This window comes from Castor canadensis, chromosome 11 (genome assembly GCF_047511655.1).
Source record: "Castor canadensis chromosome 11, mCasCan1.hap1v2, whole genome shotgun sequence".
Classification (NCBI taxonomy): domain Eukaryota; kingdom Metazoa; phylum Chordata; class Mammalia; order Rodentia; family Castoridae; genus Castor; species Castor canadensis.
The window spans coordinates 26,079,553-26,095,158 of record NC_133396.1 but is presented as its reverse complement, the minus strand read 5'-3'; the positions used below and the strand labels follow the sequence as shown (position 1 = coordinate 26,095,158).

Here is a 15,606-nt window from a genome sequence, read left to right as displayed (position 1 = left end):
TAGTACCTAGCATATACAAGGCCCAGTACCACAAAAGGAAAACAAACAAGGATAAAATGTGTCCCATCTGTCCTAATTTTCTGGTGAGATTTTTTCTGGGGGCTAAAAAGTAAGTAGATGACATTTTGAACGTTCTTTCCTGAGATCTCTGAAACAACCAATCATTTAATTTGATACAGAGCCACTTAAAGACTCAGCAACATCTTATCATCCAGGTACCAGTATGATGGTGAATGTGCCTCTCTCAGAGTCAGTGGGCACCTGGCTCTGGGTCCCTTGCTTTCTAATCCATGTTCAACCATCTTCTCTGTCCCCAATTCCAAGTAAGTACCAATGAAGCCGAAACTCACTCACTCTCTCCCCTGTTGATTTTTTCTCTAGAAAACTCCCAAGAGCAGATAGGGATCTCCTAGTGGTTTCCTGCAAGCAGGGTTGCCAGATACAACAGAAGACACTCAGTTAGATTTGAATTTCATAATGATGCATAATTTTAATGTAAGTACATCCCAGATATTACTAGCTATTGAATAGTACCTTGTCAACCAGATTATTTGATTAACCAGAACATTCCATTCCTCAGCTTCACCAAGTTACATTTTACTGTGTGTTCTCTGATGCAATCTACAAGGTGGATCCGGATTCAAGTCCTGAAATTTCCAGGACCTTCTTTTGGTGACTTCCTTGATTCTAGAGTAACATAGGGAAGAGAAAGAAGGATATGGTGAGAGGCCTGGGGTCAGAAAAGTGAGGACTAATCACTCTTGTTTCATGACATAGGTTCTTCTGCTGCCCAACTCTGTGTCTCATGACAGATATGGATAAGCTCAGCTCCTGCTTTGGATCTCACCTGCCCTTCTTTAATGGGGAACATCACCCTGCTCCCATGATCTTAAAGACCACCAGTTCACCTATTCTGTTGAAGTATATTGAGGTTTTTTTTTGTTTTGGTCCCCCCCTCCTTTTTTTAAAGGTATTATACAACATATGCTCAATATTGCAATGATGACGACGCTCACCACCTATGGGAAGTTCATAAAAGTCTGTATTTAGTCGGGCTGTGGTGGCTCACTCCTGCAATCTTAGCTACTCAGGAGGCAGAGATCAGCAGGTTCACGGTTCCAAGCAAGCCCCACCAAATAGTTCATGAGGCCCCACCAAATAATTCATGAGACCCCCCCCCTCATTTCCAAAATAACAAGAGCAAAATGGGCTGGAGGTGTGGCTCAAGTGGTGGAGTATCTCCTTTGCAAACAGAAAGCCTTGAGTTCAAACCCCACTCCTACCAACAAAACCATAACGGGCCCCAGTGGTTCAAGCCTGTAATCATGGCTACTCAGGAGGCAGAAATAAGGAGGATCGCTGTTGGAAGCCAATCTGGGCAAATAGGTCTCGAGACCCTCGCTCAGAAAAAAACAAAAAACAAAAAAAAACTTCACAAAAAAGGGCTGGTGGAGTGGCTCAAGGTGTAGGCCCTGAGTTCAAACCTCAGTAACTGCAAAAAAAAGAAAGAAAGAAAGAAAAGTCTGTCTTTGGATTGGATGCACAAAATTTTGTAAGTGTCTCAGGGGTTACAGGTTGAATCCGCAAGGCAAGCCTCTACTGGCGAGAAGGTTTGGCTTCTATTGCTCAAAGCTTTTGCTCCAAGGCTCCATCCTACGTGACTTCTCCAATCTAGGAAGAAAACCTCTCCTTTTTACTTCTTTCAGTTCCTCGTTCTAAATCTCCCTCTGTGGTCTGTGGGAGAAGTTGCTTGAAGCTCTCCAGGTTATCCTGGTTCATGGCTGAGGCTCAGAAGTGTGCCATCTGGACCTCTGTCCCCTGTCCCACGTTCCTAAGCGGGTGCTGTCAGACAGACCTGAGTTTTCACATCGAAGTTGTCAAGGCGCCTTGTGGTGGCGATTTCTACATTTCTGCTCTCCATCTAAGCATCCTTTCAAGGCACTCTAAAAAGTGCAAACTATGCCAACAGTCTCCAAAGTCCTAAAGGAACCCTGGATTTCATCCCTGTGAAAATGAACACAGCCTCTCAGCTCAGGGCAGCGGGCCTCCGGCTTCCGGGCAAAGGGATGCCAGAGGGATCTTCAGGTGGGAAGGATCTTGTGTCCTCCTACGTCCTTTTCCCACTTACTTTTTAGGAAAAGGTGGCCCGAAGAGGCCAGAGCAATGAATGATTTAATGCCTACAATCTCTAGGAACAACTTACTCTAGATAAGGTCTCATTATCGTTAATTGTTATTACTATATTGTTATTAACCCAACTCCTATGAAAAGCTGCCACAGCTTTGTTAACGACCTCAGGTCAGGGTTTTAATTAATACCTCCTCTGAATGCCGAGCCCTCAGGGCACCACGTTTGCCGCCCCCACATCCCCGCGTTCAGGCTCCGCCTCCTCTGGCTCCGCCCACAGGGTCCTCCCCTCCCAACCCCTCCCTGAGTGGCTCCTTTATTCTCCCACCAATGCCTGCTCCACCCCTTCCAGTCCCCTTGTTCCCACCTCCAGTAATCTCACACGCCTTCTTTCGACCTTCCCTTTCCTTTTCTGCAGTTACCTATTCCCCCCTACCCCGCAAACAGTTCTCAAGAGCCAAGCCTTTTGGGGGTCTGAAAGCTTAAGAAATGATCCTCAGAGCCCCGCAGTTCTCCCGGTGGCCCCCACTTCCTGTACTGCTTCCCAGGTCTCCCATCCCACCTACTTGAGGTGGTGTGGCCGGTTGGGTGGGTTGGCTGGTTTAGGGTTACAGAATTTGGCACAAACTCCCAGCCCCGTGCAGCTGCCCTCTTTAATTAATTAATTCCAATTTCTAAAAAAAACCATCTCAATTGGACCTAAGTACATGCCTCTGGGGCATATGTCACATCAATTACAGACAACAATTAAGCGTGCTGCCTAAAAAAATCTATGAGCCTCTTTGAAGATACACACACAACTCGGGCCTAACCGCTTTAAGAGCGCTCTGGTGTAGACAGATCCTGCGGCGAAGCCCTTCCGGAAGGAATTGGGCTGCTCTAAGTTCACAGAGAAGTGGGAGGATGCTCTCCCATGAGGGTCCCCTGCACTCGGGCCCAGCTCCCTAACCCCAGGGCTCCTCTCTTAGATATCCTGGAAGCTAAGCTATTGCAGGTGGGTGGTGACCATCAGGATGGGACTAATGTCATTCAGATTTGAAAGTCTACCTCTCCATTGTTGAACTATCCCCGCCCTCCAACACCAAGATAATCTTGGTGTTAAATCTGTTCACGCAGGGTGAATTTAAGCTTTCATCACAATGGCTTGAATTAGTGAAATGATTTAACATGTTGCTGGAGAGCGGAGATGATTTTTTTTAGTTGTGGTAATTCCATACACATGTACAGTGTACTTTGAGCGAGCTCATTCTCTCCATTTTATTCCCAGGCCCCTTTCTTCCCTCCCCCTGTTTTTTATACAATGTTTGCTGGGTTTCATTATGCTGTCTTCCAACTATCCATGTAGCGTATTTCGATCCTCTTCCCCCTTCAGTGTCCTTTCCTCTACCCCTCCTGTTCATGCCCCCTCAGTCTGTCCCCTTTTCACATTCATGTCCCACTATCATCACCATCATCATCATCATTTTAGGTCTAGGTTCCACAAGTGAGGGAGAACATGCAATATTTGCCTTTTGAGCTTGGCTTATCTAACTTAGCATGATGATCTCCAGTCCATTCATTTTTCAGCAAATGACATAATTCCAGTTTTCTTTATGTCTGAGAAGTATTCCATGGGACGTACATGGGATACACACACACACACACACACACTCATACATGTTGGTAGGAATGTAAACCGGTGCAACTACTATGGAAATCAGTATTGGAGGTTCCTCAGAAAACTAAAAATAGACCAACCTTATGACCCCACCATACCACTCTTGGACATATATCCAAAGGAGTGTAAATCAATATACAAGGGAGATCCCTGCATAGCTATGTTTATTGCAGCTCTCTTGAGAGCTTGTATGGAGGTTCTAGCAGGGGAGCGCAGCTACTTGTATACCCTTGACTGAAGAACGGTCCTCCTGTATTGGGGATGGTGGTCCTCTTCCACCGAGTGCACAGCTTTGGGAGGGACCCACATGGAACTGTGAGGGAGGAAGGGGACACCCGCCTAGCCAGCCAGATGAGTCAAATCAACCCTGGCGATCAATGGGGTGACAGATGTCGAAGCCAGATTGCCCTCACATCCTGCAGCTCTCTTTACAATAGCTAAATTGTGGAAGCAGCTGAAGTGACTAATAACCAATGGATAAAGACATGATTTCTTAATGGCGTTTGAGTCCTACCTTGTGATTTTTTACACTTGGTAGACTCTCAAAGAAAGTTTATGGAATGTTAAAGACAAGGAGGCGAGTTCATGGGGCAGTTACAAATATTTTTTCCATATGCAAAAGAGTAGGCAGAATGGGACTGGCCCAAAACCTTAGTCTTATTAACAGTGTCCTTTCTGCCCAACTGGAATTTAAAGAAATTAGTAGACCAGGTTGCCGGGCAGTGATGGCTCACACCTGTAATCAGGAGGCAGAGATCAGAGGATACAGGTTCAAAGCCAGCCTGGGCAAATAGTTCATCAGACCCTATCTCAAAAAAATCCATCACAAAAGGGGCTGGTAGAGTGGCTCAAGTTGTAAGAGTGCCTACCTAGCATGTTTGAAGCCCTGGGTTCAAACTCTAGTCCTGCCAAAAAAGAAAAAAGAAAAATAGACCAAGTAAACATGCCTTTCCTTATCTATTTATTGGCATGTGAGTTGACTGTAAACCACTTTGTCCTTTTATGTTTACCTGCATTGTGGTTGTTCATTTGAGTCCAAACTTTCAGAGGGCAGAGACCAGATCTGTTCAATTTGCTTTGCTAGTATCCAGCAGAAGCTGCAGTATGGTATCATAGAAAAGTCTTGGACTTGGACCCTGGGAACCCAGGTTTTTGCTTTGGCATGTGACCCTTAAAATTGAGGCCTCATTTTTATTGGCTGTTTAAAAATAGTGTGAACAATATTTTCTGTCCTTCCTACCTCTTAAGATTGAGGGAAGCATTAAAAGAAGTAGTGCAGTAGAAACTGTCACATACAGTTTAAAAAAAAAAATCATAAAGTTGGGTGCTGGTGGCTTACACCTGCAATCCTAGCTACTCAGGAGGCAGAGATCAGAAGGATTGCAGTTCAAATAGTTCACAAGTCCCTATCTGGAAAAACCCTTCACACAAAAAAAGGGCTGGTGGAATGCTCAAGATGTAGACCCTGAGTTTAAACCCCAGTACCACCAAAAAAAAAAAAAAAACCATAAAATGTGTTTTGATGATAAGGACACCAGAGAAATCAAAATTCAAATTCTGAGTTGTTTCCAAGGGAGAAGCTGATGTACAGAGAGAGACCAGAGCTGCAAGCTATGGCCCCAAATGGGGGACCAAGGGGAGCCAGTATTAGGAGAGAAGGAAGCTACAGCTAAAACCCAACTTTAGGTCTATGTGATGCTGGCTATCCCAATACCCTCCTCATCTCTACAGCTGCATTCTATATCTGGCTTTCTAGTGCATCCTTTTTGTTTTTTCTAGGCCATCCTGGCATTTAAAATTTCACTAGAATTCAAGTGGTGTTGGTGGGTGGTGAGGCTACAGAGTGAAGGCATCCATGGCCCATGATCCTTTAAGAAAGGGCATATACAAACATTGTGCACATATGCATATATACACCCAAACCCGATGACTGAAAAACCAAGAAAGTCAAGCTTTCTGAACTCTCTGTAGACACTATCACTCAAAAATATGAAAAAAGTGAGTTAAAAAAAGAAGAATCCAGGACATCTTTATCCTTTCTGTAAAAGGAACAGTTTCCTATAGGAAAGGCTTAGGGATGAGAATGGATAGTGATTTTTAGGAAAGAATGGAATTGCAATGTACAAATGAGTATAGTTAAATCTCTAGATTAGAAACAGGTATCAGAGCTAGAGGATGCTAAGGGGCATACAATCTCATCTGTTTACAAAGTCTAAAAGGTGAAATGATTGAGAAAGATCAACCTAGGAGGTCATGACCAGAACTCTTGTTCCAAGTCTGGTGCTCCAGGACAGGATAGTATTAGTTGATGAGTGGCCACAGAGCTATGGCCTCTGCCCCTACAACTGTAAGTACAAGTAGTAAAAACTATCATCCACCAAGGGTACATCCCTGGAAATGTAGGGGCAAGGAAATACAGTGGACTAGCCTACTCAGTTCACCTTACAGGAACCAGATATTGCTGCTGGTTCTTTTTTTTTTTTTTTTTTTTTTAATGATACTGGGGTTTGAGCTCAGGGCCTATACCTTGAGCCACTCCACCAGCCCAGTGAGGTGGGGGAGAAGGGATGGAGGCTAAGAAAGCATAATAGAGGTGATAAATTTGATCAATATATGTATGTATGAAAATATCACAATGAAACCCCTTTGTATGATCCATTTATGCTAATAAAAATGGGTTCTGTTGTTTTCATCCACTATTTCAATGAAAAAAAAAGTAGTGAAGAACCTATGCAAGGACAGGAAATCAGAGTGATAGAAGCCTGCTTTTTCTGACAGGTCTGATATGGGTGTTAAATGTTGCCTGCAATGACTGCCAAGCTCCAGTGTCACCAGCTCATCCAGGGAGACCCTGTAACCAGCCCTCTTCTTGTCATTTGCTTTGGGTTTTTGTTATTACTGTTTGTTTTGGTTTTTGTTTCTCTAGGCTAGCCTAGAACTGAAGATCCTCCTGCCTCAGCCTCCTGAGGGCTGGGATCACAGGCCAGCTTGCTAGCACACCCAGCTCTTGATTTGTTGAAATGGGAACATTGTTTGGCAGCCCCATCCTGTGGTAGGTGAGTAAAGGAGAAAGAGTTAAAGATGAGCAGAAGAGCCGGGACTCTCCAGCTGGATCTTGCTAGCTAGGCCCAAAGTCTTCTAAATTACCAGTTGCCCAAGCTTCAAAGGGGTAAGTCCCAGGGTTCTAGAGACAGAAACAAGGAGAAAATTAAAGATGGGGAAGTAGAGCTAAAGATTAGACTTAGTCTCCGACACCTGCCAAGAGCATTGTTTTAACTTCAGAAGAATATGTGGCAGTTTTTCAGAGTGGACCTATCAAAACCTCTGAATGATTAAAACATTGGGAATCAGGAAAACTGGGTTCTGGTTTACTGGGTTGGGTGACTTTGGCCAAGCCATTAAAATATTTGTTGACCTGAATTTCCTTTATTGGGAGTATTATCTGTCCTGTCTGCCTTATAGGGTTGTTTGTTGCAAGATCTGTTGAGATAACATTCATAACCTCCTGGGCAAAACCCATAAAGTACTCTTCAAATGGAAAGCCATAGTGTAATTACTAGAGTTGTAATTACTAGAGTCAGAGAGTTGGTCTGTGGATGGAGTTACAATACTTGGAAAATCACTTTGTTCTTTCATTATCACTCTGCACACTTCTTCCAAGCAAGATAGCTCTGACAGGCAGAGGGTGGGGAATGGATCAAGTGTCCAAAGAGAACATCTCAATCGCCATCCTGAGCTCACCAGCCCTCACAGATGCCAAGTTCTTTCTTACACTGAAGTTAAGTCTCTCCTTTTATTATGCTTATTTTCTCCTGTTCTGCCTGAAGATTTTCTCTATTCCTGTTGAAATATGGCATAATATTTAGTGTTCATCCATTGAAAGTACTCACTATTTGAAGAACATGACCCAAAGTTGCCAAAACCATGATCCCTGGAGTCTGGAGTCCGAGTGTAATATAAGCCAAGCATATATATTTAGAAGAGGCCAAGGACAGAGTCAGTTCTTAGGCCCCTTTATTTATAAAGATTCAATCTCCCTTTATTCCAGCCTTAGGTCATTTTACTCCCAACAGAATTTTGGGAGGAGAGGTATGTTTGAGGAGACAGTAACTGCATCTATATTGAAAAAGTTTGTGTTGTTGAGGTCTGTTTTAGTGTAAGAACATTAGTTAAGTGTGCTTTTATTAATGGAAGGAATTCCAATTAAGATAAGACTTGGACAACATCAAGGAAGTTTGGTTTATGATGGGAGAGCCTCATCCTGACCTCAAGGTTGTTGCCTTGGGTCTTTTTCACCCTGGGCCTTCACCTTGCTAAGTCATTTCCTCTCCTTGTATCCTAACCACTTTCAATTACAGACACTTTCTCTTGGCTCTGAACTTGGATAAATGCTACCTTGTTAGCTAATAGTACCATTAATTATATTAATGATTAATAGCTAATTAGTCATAATGTTGTAATACTTAACAATGGAAGCTTCCTATCCTGCAGCAGCTCTGGGTCTACAGCATTCTCATACACAACCCCTTCCCAGCTCGTGGCCACAGTACAAATGTGGCTCTACCTGTTTTTCTGACCACCCTGGCAATCTCTAAATTGCTCCAGTTTATTAACCATCCCATTTATCTGGTGAATAACCACTACTGCTTATATCTCTCCTCTTTCATTTCTGACCTCTGTCACTCACTGCCCTCCAGTAATAAGGTGGCCATCGGTGAAGATTTTTTTTAACTTAATCTATAAATCAAAGGCTCCTTTACTTTCAAATCTCACTTCAGCCCACTTTCCTGCTTTCCTCCCCCTTTTTCATTTCACCTTTTTTAAATGCCAACCCCCCCTCTCCATTTCGTAAACTTCCACACCACCCCCCCCCCCCAGCTCTCCACCCTCCACGCACAGCTCCCTCCCACTCGGCGTTTGGGCTTCCTTTCAGCAACCACGCCCCCCGACCCAAGGGGAGAGGCGCGCATGCGCAACCCACGCCTTTACCTGGGCGCTCGGGAGTGGGCGGAGTGGGCGAAGGCGGGGGTGGAGCGGGGAGTCGGCGGTTATCTGCGCGGCTGAGCGCTTACAATGTGGCAGAAGGGAGAAAAGGTGCGCCAGGGCCAGCCCGAGGGCTGCGCATGCGCGCCGCTCCACCCCCCACCCTCCCCCCTCCCGGCCGGGATGCCGGGCGCGGGGGGGGGGGCGCGGGCGGAGGGAGGTGTCGGGATCCCTGCCGGGACCGTGGGGGGGAGGGAGGGGGAGGGGAAGGGAGAAGAAGGAAGGGGGGAGCACAGGGCCTCGGGTACGCGCGCGCTCGCTCCCGCCTCCCTCCCAGCCCCCTAGCACACACACATCCCCACACGCACACACCCTCCCCTGCGCCCTCCCCGCGCGCCGCCCGCCCCGCGGCCCCGCTCGCCCTCGCGCGCTCGGAAGGGAGTCGCGAGACGTCGGAGCGGCGGCCACGTAGCGCTGCGGCGGCGGCGGCGGCGGCGGCGGCGGCGGCCGAGGCCGGGTCTAAGGAGCGGCCCTGAGCGCAGACGTTGGGCAGGGGGGAGGGGCCGGCCGGCGGTGGTTACTCGAGCGCCGCGGCTACAGGCCCCCCGCCGCAGGGATGGACCGCCGAGGCGGCGGTCGAGGCGGCGGAGGCGGAGGCGGAGGCGGCCGGCCCGGGTGAGTAGGGGCCCTTTCCCCGCGCGCTCGCCACCGCCGCGGCGGCGCCCTTGGCAGCAGTCCTTCCTCTCCGCCGCCCGCCGCGCCGGGCTGGGCTCCCGGGGCAGGCTAAGCCTGCGCCGAGGCAGCTGCGTGCACTAGGCCGGAGCAGCCCCCATCCGGTAGGGAGGCCCCGGGGGCGCTGCGCTCCCCCAGCACCGAGCTTGGGCTGGGGGCGCCCTGCTCCTGCCCTTTCGCCTCCTCCCGCCAGGACCCCGGCTTGGCTGCAGTTTTGCAGCGAGTCCTCTCGCCTCGAGGCCTGAAGGGAGGCTGGGATGGCATGGGTTAGCGGGCCGAGGGGAGGTTTGCACCGGTTCTGCTGCCCTGCAGCTGGTGGCTTGCGCCCACTGCCTCCCGCGCCTCCTGCCGTTGCGCCCAAGCCTCCAGTCCTTGGGAGTATTGTGCCACCAGGAGATAACATGCATCTGATGTACACCCGTCACCAGCAGCCCCACACTCACCCCAGTGGGTGATGCAGACCTTTCTCCACCCCTACTTCTTCCTCCCCTCCAATCAGGCTCTGCTGAAGAGACTCAGATCGGAGACACCAAAGGTAGTGACACCCCCATTACATTTCCATTTAACATTGTCATTGTGGAAGGGATGTCTCCTGTACAAATGATAAATGCCCCAGCCTCACCTCCAAGGCACTGTTGAGAATTTAAGATCCCATATGCTCCTCTTTGAAGCTGTATCCCTCTCTCCCAACACACATACACACACACCCCTTCCTGACACACACACGCGTATTCATTGTCAGAAATGGCTTGTGCCAATCAAAGGAATGTGCCTTTGCAGTAGTCCCCATGTTCAAGCAGCATTATCTTGGTGTTTCCCTTATATGCTTCTCCAGCGGACCCTCAGTAACACCTAAGTGATGTTTTCCCCAGTTAGTGAGATACATATGGCATGCAGGAGTTTTCATCCTTTATTGTGATGTTTGACGTCTTATGGTAGAGGCACCGTATATGCCGTATATAAATAGGGTAATGTTTTGAGATGAGGGGCTGTGTACTTGTTTCCAGAGGATAGTCAGACCCGTATTGTTCTGGGAATAGCAAGGAGCACATGCTTTGTCGACAGTATGTGTGTGTTTAGGAATCTGAAGCTGCTGTTCGTGGGATGTGCTGAGGCAGGTGATGTTCCACTGGGTTGTTCTGTGAGTGGTGTGCTGTACTGTGTGATTGTCAGTGGCAGGCAGCTTGGTTATTTGTATAATCACTGTGCACATGTGTTCTGATAGATACTGCCTTTAGGATCATTTTCTTTCAAAGGTTTGCTGCTAAGTTTGAGCGGCCCTAGGACATGTTTCCTCCACTGCTTTCTTACCTTTCTTTGGGATCATGCAAGCTTTTAGGGCCTTCTTCTCAGTGAAATAGACACATGATTTTGAATGCAACTGTAGTCATCTTGAAGCTGGTTCTGGAACCTCAGGTTTGGATCTATATTATGTAAAAGTGAAAGGAACTTGAGTTTTATGTTTTGTTTTTCTTAAGGATTAGAGTGACTTTGGCACTGAGCAATATACAGCAAAGTAGCTTGTGTATGTATGTATCATCGTGTTTAGTTCTTGATTATCATCAGCTAGATATTTGTAAAGTATTATTTCTCTGTCTTCCTGTTCTTACACCTCCTTCTTAGGAGGTGCATATGAGACTCAGAAAATGTTAAAACTAGTCAAACTGATTTGCTTAAATTTGGCCAATTGATACTTTTGTGTTCCTGGCATATTTTAAATGTAGCAGATTTCCACAGAGAAACCCTTAGTCTGTTTTATAATGCTTGTATGGAATCTTTATTCGTGGAGTTGATCTGATTTCCTAAAAGAAGGCTTTGTCATTACCATAGTAGAGCACCTGCTCCATGGTGAGGATTTTTTTTCAACTTTACTAAATATGAGTTGATGTCTTTATTAAGGATGATGGTACCATCAAAATCATCCATTTAAAATTTTTGTTTTAATGGATTTTAATCATATTTAGGGAATTTGGTCTCCACATTTAGAATCTATAGCTAGGAATGAACTTTGTACCATTCTATCAATAAGCAGGTGATAAATGTCAGTTATTTTTGTTTAAGTTACTCTGCACTCAGCTTTTGTCCGTGTGTGTGTGGGGGGGGGGTACTGGGGTTTGAACTCAGAGCCTACACCTTGAGCCACTCCACTAGCACTTTTTTGTGAAGGTTTTTTTGTTTGAGATAGGGTCTTGCTAACTATTTGATGGGCTGACTTTGAACTAAGATCCTCCTGATCTCTGCCTCCTGTTTAGCTAGGATTACAGGTGAGTTTTTGTCTTTTGATTATATTCAAATCAAGAGACATTTATTCCAGCTTATGATAGTGTTATGATGGGCAGTGATATAAAGTAAGCACAGACCCCAGTTTTCTAGGAGCTCACAATTTTGACAGCATTTTTCATTTAAGGAATCTGTTGAAACCTGTGCGTGTGTATGTGTGTGTGTGTGTGTGTGTGTGTATTTTTTGAGGTTTGGAGAGACTAAGGAATTTATGGTATTAACTAGCATTTTGGGAGGCAAGGGATGGAATCTTGCAGGGAACCTGTTCCACACTCCTGAAGAACAGTATTTATTCTAATAATTATGCAGTCTACTGTGTAAAGTTTGAAAGCATGCTGAGGTTGCATATGTTACATTTTTATTACCCAATTTACATGCTTGAAGTAGCTTATATTATAGGTTATATTTTTTTGTTCATGTCATACCTGAAGTTTTACGGTTGGAAATTATTTGCCTATCCTAATCCTAATTCATGCCACAGTTGCAAATATGTTACTTTTCTTTGTCAAGTAGTATTAGGGGCAGGCCACTAACACCATCAGGGAACTATGTGCTTCCTTAGTTTAGTTTTGCAGAACCTCTTCTGACCAACCACTTAACTAGTTAACCACCCACATGTGATCATGTAACACCCGGCTGTGAAAAGAGCATTCTCTCTCCCTGCCACAGTCAGAGCCTGGAAGCTGGAAAATGATGGCATAGCAGTGAGATATTTAAGGAACAGTGGTGCCAGCAGCTCCCTCTCACTAATAGCAGCTTGCTTCAGTTCCTCAACGCTGTTCTTCAGACACCCTTCCCTTATGAGGTTTCAGACCTGCAGCCCTGTTCAGGGGAAGCAGCACCTACTCTCTGCAACTGTTGCCTCCAGATCTGATTCGTGACACCCGGAGCTGTTTCCATTTTTGCTCTAAGTATGGGAAGTAGGCTTGTAGTGTGGTAAGAAAATGCTTTTCAAGTCTGCAGAAAAAAAGTTGATTAGCAATGCTACTGATATGATTTTGTTTTTGAATGTCTGAAGCCTATCAAAGATGTAAACCATAATGTGAACTGTTAAAAAAAAAAAAGTCACCCTTTTCTCAAGGATTTTAAATAATTTCACCAAAAAAAAAAAAAAAAAAGTGAATGGATTCTTGAGCTTCATTTCCCTTGTTCTAAAACGTCAGTTGAGAGAACAGAGAGAGAGAGAGAGAGAGAGAGAGAGAGAGAGAGAGAGAGATTGTCTTGTCTTGTATTTTGAAGCAACAGCCTTTGGAACTTATTATTTTGAAGTAGGGAACTGTGTTTCCTTGTTGGCCAACTCATGGGTCTTGCACTACTGTTTTAGGTCTGATGTTTTTCTCAGCTCTTGTCACCATTTCAGACAATCATCACTTGAATTAATTTTGATGGGGTAAACTGGTGTTGCAGTTAGTGACTTTAGCTAAAGGGAGACAGTTCTTTGGAGCCAGGCAACTAGGTTTACGTTCCAGCTCCATCACTTACTGGCTTTATAGCATTGACCAAGCCACCTTGACCTCTCTGGTCTCAGTTTCCTCATGAGCAGAATGAGATTTTGCTGTGAGGATTAGAGATAATGTATGCAAACTCCTAGCAGTCAGTTCTTGGTATATGTTCATGTTAGGATCTCAATATATGGTGGCATACCGGACATGCCAGAGTGAAGCTAGAATGAGGATTGTTTTGGCTTATGAAAAGACTGAAAGGTATGGTACTGTTCTTTGGGATGAAAAAATTGCAAATGTTTGATTTGGAACATATGTAAGTCTTGCAGTTATAATGTGCTTATTGGAACTTTGTTACTCTATGGCTGGTTGAATTTGGTAAAAATAATAAAACTTAGCCCCAAATTCTAGTGTTACCTACAAGCTGTGCTTCTTTTAGCCTGCTTATAGCTTTCATGGTGAAAAGGGATGTTTTAGGACATTAATTTATTGCAATGAGTTATGTGTCCAGAGTGGAATCATGTGCAAAACCTTGTGTAAATCTTCATGGTTAATGCAGGCCGTAAGTGCCTGGTAGAATCAGTAGCTTATTTTAGTTAATCTGTTTGTTTATACAGCAGTTATGTTTGATTTAAAAACATTTATGAATGTCTTCTCTCATAGTATTCCTATCACACTTCTGAGGTTTTGATCATAAACTATCATAGGCTATGGGTTTGAATGCCTCTTAAACATTTTTGCTTTGGTGGGGGAAGGAATAACAGGTAAGGTCCCTTACCTGTTAAATTTTATCAACCCTCTGCTTTAGGACTACAGATTGTGTGTACATCCTTATTTATTAGTCAAAAGGCAGTTTTATGGTAAAATGACATTACCTCATTTCTTTTTAAGTATAGTTTTAAGAGATTGACTACTTTGAAAAGTAGATTCAGTTAAGGCCATGCATACAGTCTTATTTAGTGCATGCAACTTTAAAACAATTTCTTTGTTTGCTATAAAAAATTATTCTGTCATTTTTTCAGGATAGCATTGTGTTAAGTTTATGAGCCCACAGAGTTACCTAGAGACTTTTCAGATAAGGTGGACACATCAGAAATGCATTGGGAGGGATTTACCTCAGAGGAATCTGCTAATCCTTACCTTCTTTTATTGTTGAGTTGCCCTAGGGCCTTGCTTATCAGGGAATCTGTTGCTTGAATTGGATTGCTAATGAAGAGAGTTTGGCACATAGTGGTCTTTGACTCACCTTAGACTTCGCAGCGCACTTGAAAAAACTGAAATGACTATAGCACCAGCACCATGTGTGCCCAGAATGACAAAAGAAACAGAATATGGTTGAATTAGACATTTTTCTCAACTATAACACATTTTGCTGAGTAAACTTTTTCTTTGGGGTGCTTTTTAAAACTATTAGTTTTTCCTGATTCATTAAAGTCAAATGGTCTAGCAGCTAGCTGGTAGTTTCTGTCAGTTTTTTTGCAAACCAGTGACTCTGGTAAGAAGGGATTGTTGGCAGAGAAGGGGAATGGGAAATAATGGCTCCATAGCCTGATTTCTTTGTCTTCTCTATGAGTGTAATATCAGAAGGTTTAAACAAAGACATACAGTGTCAGGCAATTCCTCTCATCTTTAATGCTAATGCAGAATGTAGTCTTTAAACTGGGCGTGATGGCTCACACCTATAATCCCAGCTACTCAGGAGGCGGAGATGGGGAGGATCATAGCTCTGGGCTAGCCCTGGCTAAAAGTTAGTGAGACCCCATCTTAACAAGTAAGCCACTTGTAGTAGGTCATCCCAGCTATGCAGGAGGCTTTGGCAGTGAGAGGCCTGCCTCAGGAAAAAAATTGAAACCCTGTCTAAAAAATAACTAAAGAGCTAAAAAGAAGAATAAAAATATAGTTTTTAATACTTCTCAGCTATGAAATTTGGAATCCTTTTTTGGTATTAATGGAACATAACTTACTTACACTGTGTGAACTACAAAATTAGAAGACCTATAACCAGGCCCTAAGAAGAGTTTTCACCCTTTTGAGTGTATCATTTTAATGTTTTTAAAGTAATATCAGTGACTTTTGAACATTGAAACTCATAGTAAAATTGGCTTTTGTTTTTTTGTTTTTTACTGGAGGGGAGAGTGTGATCTCAACTTTAAGGGTCAACTTTTATGTTTGCCTCTTAAAACTGACCAGAATGGCCAGAATGTCTATATTAATATACTGTTAGAGTTGGAGAGTCAGTCACTGGGGTCCCTATAATCCTGGCTGGGCTCAAGCCTCAATCCTCCTTTTCTCCACCTTCTGAGAAGCTAGGATTATAGGTGTGAGCCATCGCACAAGGCAAGAATTAATTTTTTCAAAAAGCAGATAAATCTTTGTGATCCTAAT

General features: G+C 44.5%; 1 protein-coding gene across 2 annotated transcripts in view; it reads left to right on the top strand.

Moving 5' to 3' along the window:
• The first annotated feature begins 9,254 nt into the window (after positions 1–9,254).
• Znf652 (zinc finger protein 652) overlaps positions 9,255–15,606 on the top strand; it is a 56,325-nt gene continuing 49,973 nt past the window's right edge. The window contains exon 1 of one of the 2 annotated variants that reach the window (XM_020171363.2): positions 9,255–9,442. The gene's annotated coding sequence lies outside the window, so the exon portion shown is untranslated. Of the gene's footprint in view, positions 9,443–9,606; positions 10,035–15,606 lie in introns of those variants that run through there. The other variant, XM_074045979.1, reaches the window with a different exon arrangement.